This window comes from Anolis carolinensis, chromosome 2 (genome assembly GCF_035594765.1).
Source record: "Anolis carolinensis isolate JA03-04 chromosome 2, rAnoCar3.1.pri, whole genome shotgun sequence".
NCBI classification, from domain to species: domain Eukaryota; kingdom Metazoa; phylum Chordata; class Lepidosauria; order Squamata; family Dactyloidae; genus Anolis; species Anolis carolinensis.
The window spans coordinates 95,406,408-95,418,822 of NC_085842.1; the positions used below are offsets into that span (position 1 = coordinate 95,406,408).

The window sequence follows — 12,415 nt, forward strand, 5'->3', positions numbered from 1 at the left end:
AATGAGCTATGGGATTTAAAAACCATCTAAACACCTACCCAGCCAGTTTTAATCATGAATTTTAAATGTGTGTCTTATGTTTAATCTTTGTTCTGTGTATTTTAAAAGGTATATTTGTAGAAATATGTTTTAATTTGTGTATTTTGTAAAATGTTTCAGATGATTGTGTGGTTTTAGCAATGTTGTAACCCATCTCGAGCCACGGGTAGAGGTGGGTAAGAATTATTATTATTATTATTATTATTATTATTATTATTATTATTATTATTTATTATTAAGTCACCTCTAACTCAAGGCCTAGACTTTTCACTTCTGTTTTTATATGCATAGTGAACATTTAATTTTACTTTCATTTTGGCCCCTTAGAATAATTCCATAGGCCCCAAAAAGGCCAGATGTGGCACCTAGAAACATGAACTTTTGATAGGAAAACAAGATCATTTTGCAGTAGGTAAAGGTAAAGGTTTTCCACTGACATTAAGTCGAGTCATGTCCAACTCTGGGGGTTGGTGCTCATCTCCATTTCTAAGCCAAAGAGCCAGTGTTGTCCGTAGACACCTCCAAGGTCATGTGCCTGGCATGACTGTATGGCCATTACCCTTCCGTTGGAGGGGCACATATTGATCTACTCACATTTGCATGTTTTGCAAACATTTGCAAAACTGCTAGGTTGGCAGAAGCTGGGGCTAACACTGGGAGCTCACCCCACTCCCCGGATTCGAACTGCTGACCTTTTGGTCAGCAAGTTCAGCAGCTCAGCAGTTTAACCCGCTGCACCATTGGGGCTTTTTGCATCATACAGAAAATAAATTTCAGTGGACCATCGCACTTCAGATCAATATTAGAAGCAAGTGTGAACCTGAAGCGCTCTGAGGCAAGATGCAACCATCACAGAAAACTTATCTTCCTGAATTTCTCATCTGAGTAGAATAGATTTTATATACTTAACCCCCTTAAAAATGCTATCAGAGGCAGTACAGGTGGAATCAACAATGATATTATTATGCAATGTCATTTTGGCAGAATTAATTAAACTAAATAAAAGGTAAAGCTAAACACTTTTAATTTCTGTTGATTTTAGACTATCATTTTTAAAGTAATATTGATTTAAGCATGGGCTTAACCTTTCTACTGGATTCTGAGGGACAATGATGTTTAAGTTTGGCTGAAACATAATCATCTTTGCTATGATCCTTTTGAATGGAACAGAAAAAAAAAATCTTTTTTCCACCTGGAACATGCTCTTATTATAAATTCTCTTCACACTAGTCAATCCACAGAAACCTGAGGCAAATCCTGAAATATATCTACTTGAATGGGTGAATGGGCTGTTTTTATTAAATTTTCTACCAATACATGTGTGCATCTTTTTTCCGGTATGCGTACCTGAAAATGATGAAGCACATTGTCAATATGCATTCAACAGACAGTGTAATGTCCATACTGCCTCCTGCATCTCTATGCAAAAGAATACATGGAAAAAAAATCTGAAGTGTAAAATGGCAATGTTTAAAAACAATGAAAAAAATCTAATAACTCAGAAATTGACTGTAAAGAAATCAATGTGGGGGGAGCGAGAGGGAGAGGATGCAGAATTACAATTCCAGGGTATGCCAGCAAGGTTTAAACTTTTATAACTGATTTTTATCACACTATACATATGCTGATTGGTTTACCTAATACAGGAATATTTATGATACTGGGAGCAGTTTTCTGAATAATCAGTGTTAATAACACAATGCCTACTGCTTTTAATTTCTCAGTGACCTCATTTTCTACAGTCCTACTCTCAGGCAAAGTTACAGCAATGTACCTGAAAGTCTGGGTAGCTCTTCATACATCTGGAAAAACGGGCTAAAGTCCACAAAAAGCTTGTTCTAGCATAAACGCATTGGTTTTAAATGAGACTCTTCACTTTTTTTTTGCTGGTATGACAACTTCCTGGGAATTTTATCAGTTTTGAGCTATTGTTCCTTAAGACTCATGCAATAACTTGAGCAAGTTGAAACCCAATACACTGGTGAGGCAATGTGGTCCTTTAATGGGGAGTGGGAGAGGTTAGCAATCTAAAGAGAACATATAATATCTTGAATGGCAGTGTTTTGTCCTCTTGTGCCAGCTCTTTGCTGTTTTGTGTCTTTAAAACTAAAAATGACTTGCCAAAGGTCACTGAGTGGGATTCCATGGCCAGGATTTGAACTCTCGTGTCCAAAGGTATAATCCCAAACCACGGATCCCCCAGTGGTGCAGTGGGTTAAACCCTTGTGTCCCCAGGACTGCTGACTTGAAGGCTGGGTTGCTGACCTGAAGGTTGCCAGTTTGAATCCAACCCAGGGAGAGTGTGGATGAGCTCCCTCTATCAGCTACAGCTTCATGTGGGGACATGAGAGAAACCTCACACAAGGATGGTAAAACATCAAAACATCTGGGCATCCCCTGGGCTATGTCCTTGCAGATAGCCAATTCTCTCAAGTGACTTGCAGTTTCTCAAGTTGCTCCTGGCACAGAAAATAAATCCCAAACCACTACATCATGCTGGTTTTCAGAAGTTCTTACATGTCGGTCTTGCATCTCCTAAATGAGGGTATAATGAATTAGGAGAAAGTTTTATCATTTAATCCCAGCATTTTTTCCGTTACATTATTGAAACAGGGAGGGTAAAAACTATGTGACAGAAACCTACATAGAGGTGCAAGAGGTAACCTAAAAATGGATTGTAACTTTGTAGATCAGGGTTCAGATTTCTACTCATTCATGGAAACCTATTGAGTGACCTTGAGCAAGTCACACTCTCTCAGCTCACTGCAAAGATAACTCCCTTTGAGCAAACCACCCCCTTGTTAAGCCAGCTCCACTGGCTGCCGATATGCTACTGAGCCCAATTCAAAGTGCTGGTTTTGACCTATAAAGCCCTAAACGGTTCTGGCCCAATCTACTTGTCCGAACGTATCTCCTCCTATGAGCCAGCAAGATCCCTGAGATCATCTGTAGAGGCCCTGCTCTCGGTCCCGCCTGCCTCGGAGGCGCGGCTGGTGGGAACGAGGGACAGGGCCTTCTCGGTGGTGGCTCCCCGGCTGTGGAACTCCCACCCAAGAGAGATGCGTCAAATTCCAACCCTGTTGGGCTTCAGAAAAGCCCTAAAAACATGGCTGTGTGCCCAGGCTTTTAATCAATAAATGGTGAAGATGACACGGACTGAACTATGGACAAAGCATGAGGAAGAACGGATCTGATTTTATGTTTGAAATGTATATTTTTAATTCATAATGTATTTTAATAGTTTTAACTGTTTTATGTGCTGTTTTATATTGGTTTGTATGGGCATCTAATTGTTGCCACTGTTGTAAGCCGCCCTAAGTCACTTCGGGTGAGAAGGGCGGGATATAAATGTGATAAATAAATAAATAAATAAATAAATAAACCTTGCCAACCCCCCCCCCCCCCCCAAGAAAAAATAAGTTCACCGTATGCTCACCATGAGTCAAAAATGGCTTGAAAGCACACAACATCAGCAAGAAGCAAAACAATGAAGAGACTTGGCTTACAGAACAAATCTCTTGGTCCCTTGAGAGTTCAGAGCTTTTCTGATATACCCCACACAGGTTGCATCACCCACCTTTCTTTCTCTCCTTTGTTTCTGTTCTTCAGAAAAGATAGCACCTGATGAGTAAGGTGGGAAAATGTTCTCAATTTATCAGTTTAGCCAATTAACAACAGTTGTAACTGCACCAGGGGAACATAAAGAAGCCATCCCACTAGTTTCCAAATCCATTACCATCCCAGTTTGGGGCCCATTCATAGGATTCATAATCCTGGGATTTGCAGTTCAGTGAGGAGTATTTCGAATTCTCAGCTGGAGAGTTGTAGTACCTCACTAAACCACAAACCTTGGGATTCCACAGGATGTTGCCATTGGCAGTTGGAGTGAATGCTAGTGCTATGATTGTGTTGGGTTAAAGGGCTTAAGCTTATTAGCTATGGGCAGACCAGAATGAGTCTAAATAGAAATGTTTGGTTCTCTCTGCTAAACTTGTAGCAAATAAGAGTCTCTCTCCCTTCTGCTTTGTAATGTGTATCCATAACATTTTCAGAATTGATGTCATTTGGCTCTAGATTTTTTCTGAAATTAGCAGGTGGGAACTGGTGGCAACTCAGGTTTGGAAGAAGAGAGACAATTTTTGGCATTCTCAACATGACAGTATGTCCTGACATTTTGAGACACTCTCTATATTTTTTGTGAAAGTCAACCACTATGAATATTTTCACTTTTTTGTACTCATAGATGACTGGTGACTTTCTGGCCAGTAGAAATTTGTTTTAGATACTAATCCAGCTTTAATCATAAACAACACAAGGTGTTGAACTCTAGACTCCACATAGATTCTCTAACTTAAATAACACCTGTAATATTTGTACTAAACCCCAGAATGGTTTTCACTGCGTTGGAAGTCACTCCATGGCTGGACTACAGCTCCCCTGTGCTCTAGCCATCATAGCCAACTGTGAGGAATGCTGGAAGTAGCTGTCCAACAATATCTGGAAGGCAGCACCCCCCCCCCCCTGCTTTAAGATTTGCTTTTTGACTACAGTTCCCACAATATCCCAATCTATATGTCCACTGGGAAATTCTGAGCATTGTAGTGCCAAGAAGTAGCTTTTCCAAGTTCTGGCCACAACATATTTCAAAAGCTCTGCAACTGGCATGATGTATTATAAATTATGACAGCTAAAACTTGGGTTAAGATGTGCTGCTGGTCAGCTTTAAAGCAGATTTATACACACAACTCAGTGGCCTGGGGCTGAGATAGAAGAGATGCCATGTATCAAATCTCATTAGCATAAAATGAAATCCCAGTTGACATTGCCCGCCTATCACTCCACCCTCATTATAACTCTCTGCTGGGACTAGAGTGTATATTAGCATTCTTGCTGCTATCTAAATTTCATCTTGTTTCCATTTCAATTACTCCCATCTCTGTGCATCACCTGCCTGCAGGAGAGACACACTACAACATTCATTCCCTTTTTGATTTCCTCCTTCTCCCATAATCTCACAATGAAACATTTGAGAGGTGCCATAGGTCAGCTGTGTTGGTTTTTATATGACAAGCAGACATTTCACTGACTGGGTATTTATCCTTTGTCTTGTTGCATCACTTGATAGTGTATGCCCCTCCTACTCTGGGCTTACAATCCAAACTGAAGTAATATCAATCCGAGGAAGTGTATAACTTGTATTTGCAGGAGGTCAAGGAACCATTGGTAGGTTGGCAGTCAAGGAATCCAGAAATTGTTTGTCAAATTTCTCATTCTTGTTGAGATCACTGTCAAAAGAACAGTCAACCACTATGAGATTTTGCATATTTCAGAAGGGTGAAGATTGCACCAAGACACAGACATACACAGCCCTTCACAAAAGGTTTTACAAAATGTCCCGAAATGTTAAAAATGAAACACAAAGCCAAAACCATAAAAATGCTATTCATAATGCAGCCCACTAGAAAGAAAACACATTGATATGTTTTTCCCCCTACATGTAAGAGTGAAATATGAGATAAGTGAAGATTTGCAGCTTTCCTACTGTCTCACATTCCAATATCTTTGTATTGCCATCTACATAGAGAATAAAAAAAAATGTCTGGGTCACTTATTAACAGGTGATGTAGCATGGTTTTGTCATTTCTAATGTGTGGCATCCCTAAGGTCAAAGAATCATAGAATAGTAGAGTTGGAAGCGACCTCATGGGCCATGCAGTCCAACCCCCTGCCAAGAAGCAGGAAATCGCATTCAAAGCACCTCCGACAGATGGCCATCCAGCCTCTGTTTAAAAGCCTCAAAAGAAGGAGCCTCCACCACAGTCCGGGGCAGAGAGTTCCACTGCCGAACAGCCCTCACAGTGAGGAAGTTCTTGCTGATGTTCAGTTGGAATCTCCTTTTGTGTAATTTAAAGCCATTGTTCCACATCTTAGTCTCCAGGGAAGCAGAAAACAAGCTTGCCCCCTTCTCCCTATGATTTCCCCTCACATATTTATACATGGCTATCATGTCTCCTCTCAGCCTTTTCTTCTGCAGGCTAAATATGCCCAGTTCTTTAAGCCGCTCCTCATAGGGTTTGTTCTCCAGACCCTTGATCATTTTAGTTGCCCTCCTCTGGACACATTCCAGCTTGTCAACATCTTCCTTCAATTGCGGTGCCCAGAATTGGACACAGTATTCCAGTCTGACCAAGACAGAATAGAGGGGTAGCATGACTTCCTGGATCTAGACACTATACTCCTATTAATGCAGGCCAAAATCCCATTGGCTTTTTTAGCAGCCACATCACATTGTTAGCTCATGTTTAACTTGTTGTCCACGAGGACTCCAAGGTTTTTTTCACACATACTGCTGTCGAGCCAGGCATCCCCTATTCTGAATCTTTGCATTCCATTTTTTCTGCCGAAGTGGAGTATCTTGCATTTCTCCCTGTTGAACTTAATTTTGTTAGTTTCGGCTCATCTCTCTAGTCTGTTAAGATCATTTTGAATTCTGTTCCTGTCTTCTTGAGTGTTAGCTATCCCTCCCAGTTTGGTGTCATCTGCAAACTTGATGATCGTGCCTTCTAACCCTTCATCTAAGTTGTTAATAAAAATGTTGAACAGAACTGGGCCCAGGACGGAACCCTACTTATAGCACTCCACCCGTCACTTCTTTCCAGGATGAAGAAGATGCATTGGTAAAAGGAAAAAGAAGAAGAAGATGCATTGGTGAGCACCCTTCGGATTCGTTCGCTTAGCCAATTACAGATCCACCTAAGTAGTTTTGTCTAGCCCACATTTGACTAGTTTGTTTGCCAGAAGGTCATGGGGGACTTTGTTGAAGGCCTTACTGAAATCCAGATAGGCTTCATCCACGGCATTCCCCGCATCTACCCAGCTTGTAACTCTATCGAAAAAAGAGATCAGATTATTCTGGCATGACTTGTTTTTGGTAAATCTGTGGACTATTAGAAGTGACCGCATTTGTTTCTAAGTGTTCGCAGACCACTTCCAGAATCTTGTCTGGTATTGACGTGAGGCTGACCAGACGGTAATTGTTTGGGTTGTTCTTTTTTCCCTTCTTGAAGATAGGGACCACATTCACCCTCCTCCAATCTGCTGGGACTTCTCCCATTCTCCAAGAACTCTCGAGGATAATTGCCAGTGGTTCTGAAATAACTTCAACTAGTTCCTTCAATACTCTTGGATGTAGTTGATCTGGCCCTGAGGACTTGAATTCGTTTAGAGAGGCCAGGTGTTCCTGGACAACTTGTTTCCCTATTTGGGGTTGGATTTCCCCTAATCCTTCATTCATTCCATGTTGCTGAGGTTGAAGACAGCTTTCTTTTTGTGAGAAGACCAATACAAAGAAGGCATTAAGTAGTTCTGCCTTTTCCCTGTCCCTTGTCACCATCACCCCATCTTCTCCTCACAGAGGCCCTATCGCCTCCTTGTTCTGTCTTTTTCTACCAACATAAGCAAAAAAAGAGAGCCCTTTTTGTTTTTAATGTCCCTGGCAAGCCTGAGCTCATTTTGCACTTTTATCCTTGCAAACCTTTTCCCTACAGGAGTTGGCTATACGTTTGAATTCTTCTTTGGTGATTTCTCCCTTTTTCTACTTCTTGTGCATGTCTCTTTTGAGTCTTAGCCCTATTAGAAGTTCTTTGGATATCCATTCTGGCTTCTTCTCACTTGTCTTGTTTTTCTTTTTCTTTGTTGGCACTGTTTGTATTTGCTCCTTGAGTATTTCACTTTTAAAAAACCGCCATCCATCCTTAACTGCCTTGTCTTTTAATATTGGCGTACATCTTAGCCAAAGCTTACCTGAAGCCAGGGAGCAAAGATGCCTTCTTGCTTTCTCAACTTCTGCGAGAACCAAACACTAGAATGGGGATTTCTCAGCAAAGAGTGGGTTTGCTATTACCTTCCTTTGAGGCTGAGAGAGTATGACTTGCCCAAGGTCACCCACTAGGTTCCCATGGCCAAGCAGGAATATGAACTTGCCCTTCTAGTGTCCTAGTCCAATACTTAAAGCACCACTGACATTCTTTATCCACAGATACAATATATATATCTCTAGGGCAGAAGTGAAATCCTATTGTTGTGAAGTGTTGGTCTGATATGATTCCTGAAAATACTTTTGAAAATACAATATCATTAGATTTGACTATAATTCAGGGAGGTTTGAGTTCTTAGATGGATACATTTATGAATTAAATTTACATCCCTCCTTTAACAAAATATGGCATTATACAATTATCCATACTGGCTTGAAGCTATGTGATCCATAAAGAGATGAACATTACATCACATGAATTCATTCTTGGCATAACTGTGTAGTACGATTTTTGTTCCTGGGCAATAAATGTCATTTTCTAATCCGTTCTATCATAAAAACATAGAAAACTTTTTTTAAAACTGCAAAAACATTGTTTTTGCAGAATATCCTGTAACACATTTTGCTATAGTTTTTCAATAAATTAATTCAATTTAGTTTGTGGCAGCCACAAAAACAAAGTTTCTGGAATATAACAGCTACTTTCAAAGTACATATCACAAAATTAAACAGGAATAACACTGTAAAACCAGGAATAGAAAAATTTTAAATTTTGTTATTTATTTATTATCTTTACTTATACACCGACTTTCTCCCCATGGGGAGTCAAGATGGTTAACAGTCCACACTAGACAATCTGAAAAGGTGCATACAAAGGTTTTAGCCTGCTGCCAGAAGGACAGCAAGTAGGGGGCCATTCTGGTTTCCCTGGGCAGGGAGTTCCAGAGTCGCGGGACAGCCACTGAGAAAGAAGGTCCTCGAGCTTGCAATGGGGGTGGTATAGAAAGAAGCCCCCCCCCCCCCACAGGGATCTCAGGGACCAAGCAGGTTCGTACAAGGGGATGTGGTCAGCCAGATAGCCTGGACCTGAACCATCTAGGGCAGTGGTTCTCAACCTGGAGTCCCCTGATATTTTTTGGCCTACAACTTCCAGAAATCCCTGCCAGTTTACCAACTGTTAGGATTTCTGGGAGTTGAAGGCTAAAACCATTTGGGGACCTAGGTTGAAAACCACTGATCTAGGTCTTTAAAGGTCATAACCAGCACTTTGAATTGTTCCTGGAAATAGAGTGGCAGCCAGAGGAGCTGCTGCAGCAAGGGGTTTGGTCACTCCCTGTAGCCAGCCCCAGTTAACAACCTGGCTGCAGCTCTTTGGACCAGCTGAATTTTCTGAGCACTCTTCAGAGGCAGCCCCATGTAGAGTATGTTACAGTAATCCAGATGGGAATGTAACTAAGGCATGCACCACTGTGGCCAGATCTGGCTTCTCAAGGAACGAGAACAGTTGGTGAATAAATTTTAATTGCACAAAAACCCTCCTGGCCACCGTTGACATGTGGGCTTTCATATTCAGTGCTCAGTTCAAGAGGACCCCCAAACTGTGGATCTGTGTCTTCAGGGGGAGTGTGACCTCTTCCAGCACAGGCTAGATCCCTATTCCGTGTTTCACCTCCTGACTGACCAGGAGTATCTTTGTCATGTCTGGATTAAGTTTCAATTTGTTTGCTCTCATCTAGTCCATTACTGATGGCAGGCACTGGCTTAGGGTCAGGATAGCTTCCTTGGGATTAGGTGGAAAGGAGTAGTAGAGTTGGGTGTCATCTGCATATAGGTGACACCGTACTCCAAAACTCCACACAACCTCTTCCTGCGTTTTCATGTATATGTTAAACAGCATGGGGGACAAAATGGAACCCTGAGCAACTCCACAGATCAATGGCAGGGGGTTCAAATAGGAGTCCCCCAGCACCATTGTCTGGGCATGGCCCTCTGGGAAGGACCGGAACCACTGTAAGACAGTGCCTCTCAATCCCATTCCATTGAGACAGTCCAGAAGGATACCATGGTCAATGGTACTGAAAACCGCTGAGAGGTCCAAGAGAACCAACAGGGACACACTCCTCTTGTTTAGCTCTCTTTGTAGGTCATCCACCAAGGTGACCAAAGCTATCGCTGTTTCATAGCCAGACCTGAAACCATATCGAAATGGATCTATAAAATCTGTTTCATCCAGAAATCCCTGGAGTTGGGAGGGGTTCATTATAGAGGGGTTCAGGGGTGGCTTTTTAAACAACTGCCTCCTTTAGGCAAGTTAGAACTTTGCCTTGTTCCAAGGAGGCATTGACCACCATTGTCATCCATTCTGCCAGCCTTGTTTTCTGTTTATGTATTTTGGATGATTATTCTAATGTTGCTTGGAATTTCATTTTAAAACAGAAAGCGAATTTTTTTGGTATATTTAAGAATTGGGTAGCATATGTCAAAAGACATTTTGATGTTGGAATTAAGGCATTACAAACTGATAGAGGTGGAGAATTTACCTCTCATAATCTGGAAAAGGGAAGGATAAAGCCCAAAAGTTAAATATGGTAGGTTATGTACAGGGGGTGAAAGCCTGGAGGTTCCTAGCTAAATATGGCAGGATAATAATCTCCAGATCTGCTAACTTTGTCAAAAGTCAGAACTGGGAGAAGATACACGACAGTAGTAAAGTTTTCTTGCCCATTGCTAATGAGGGAGCTCGTGAGAACAGCAAGCAGGAAGAACAGAAGACTCCTGTTATTGAAAGATGTAAATCTAGGGAATCTGATGAGCCTGATGTGCAATTATCTGAAGGTGAGGTGAAGGAAGATCCAGTAGTGCAAGAGGATGGCGAGTTACCCAGCACTAGCCAGGATGTAGACCTAAGAAGGAGTAAAAGGATTATAAGGAAACCTCAAAGGTATAGAGTTTTAAACCGCAACCCTATGAGTAATTAGAAAGTATACCTCAAAGAAAAAGGGAATTGTGGTTAGGAGCCATCAAGGATGAGTTAGAGAGTATGAAAAGGCTCGATGTGTATAGAACAGCAGAGTTACCTGTGGGATGTAATCCTATCAACACCAGGTGGATATTCACACATAAGGTAGATGCTGATGGTAAGGTAAGATACAAGTTGAGACTAGTGGCAAGAGGGTTTATACAGGTCAAGGACATTGGCTATACAGAAGTGTATTCTCCTACTGTCAGTTCTAGTTCAGTTAGGTTAATTTTAAGCATTGTAGCATGTTTAAATTTATTAACGTATCATTTTGATATCAGCATTGCATATTTAAATGCTGATTTAAAAGAAACGATTTATATTGTGCCACCACCTGGGACTAAAGATAGGGACTATAATGTGACTTACTGTTTACGAAAAGCTCTCTATGGCTTGAAGCAGGTGGGATTTGCCTGGTATTAATGTTTAAATGAGGTTCTAGTAGGGAAGATGGGTTTTGTAAGCAGCAGAGCAGACCCATGCATGTTTACAGAACCAAGATTATCAAACTCTTATTGTATTTGTTGATGATTTATGCTTTTTGGCAAGGTCGCTGCTGGAAATTAAGCAATTTGAAAACAAATTGGGGAATCACTTCAAAATAAGGAATTTAGGCCCTGTACAGTATTTCTTAGGGGTGAATATTGTTAGAGACCAAAAAGGAGATTTCATTTTAAGCCAGAAGAAGAAAATAATGCAAGTGCTGGAGAAAACAGGGATGCAAGACTGCAAAGGAGTTCTATCGCCTATGATTTTAGGTTTTACAGGGGAGGTGGAGAACTCAAGGGAATTTAATAATAAGGCACTGTATAAGAGCATTATTGGCCAGTTGTTATATATAAGCAATTACACCAGGGCAGACATTTCATTTGCTGTTAATTTCTTGAATCGGTATGCCAGCAACTCGACCGTAGCTGCCTGGAATGCTGTAAAAAGGGTCATACGATATTTAAAGCAAACCCTGGATTATTGTTTAGTTTTAAGCCCAAGTAATGATTTAAGTTTACAGATATACACAGACAGTGATTTTGGTAACAGCAGTGACAGAAAATCAACAACAGGAATTTTGCTGAAGTTTGTGGGATCAGTTATAGATTGGAAATCAAAGTAACAGGGATATGTAGCATTGAGTTCGGGTGAAGAAAAATTGGTGCAGTAAGTATGGCATACACAGAAATCTGCATAATTAAAAGGTTGTTACGGGATTTTCAGATCATCATGGGCGATCCCACCATCATATTTGAAGACAACCAAACATGCATTCAAATGGCCACACGGGCCAGGATTAAACAAAGAAGCAAGCATGTGGATATCAAATATGCTTGTGTTAGGGATGCAGTGAGAAACAGTGAAATAGACTTGGTGTGCTGTAACTCAAACTCAAATTTAGCTGACATATTTACGAAACCCCTGGAAGCACAAAGACATCTGGCAATGTTAAATGATTTATGTATTTTAAATGTATTATTTAAATAAGAATATATTGCTTTCCAGTAAACTCAAGGAGGGGTGTGAGGGTTTGTAAAAGAGGCACCATGATG

At 40.9% G+C, this 12,415-nt stretch overlaps 1 protein-coding gene across 8 annotated transcripts in view; it reads right to left on the reverse strand.

Moving 5' to 3' along the window:
• The window catches only part of gria1 (glutamate ionotropic receptor AMPA type subunit 1), a 331,557-nt gene that overhangs the window by 276,025 nt on the left and 43,117 nt on the right, over window positions 1–12,415 (reverse strand). The window lies entirely within an intron of this gene.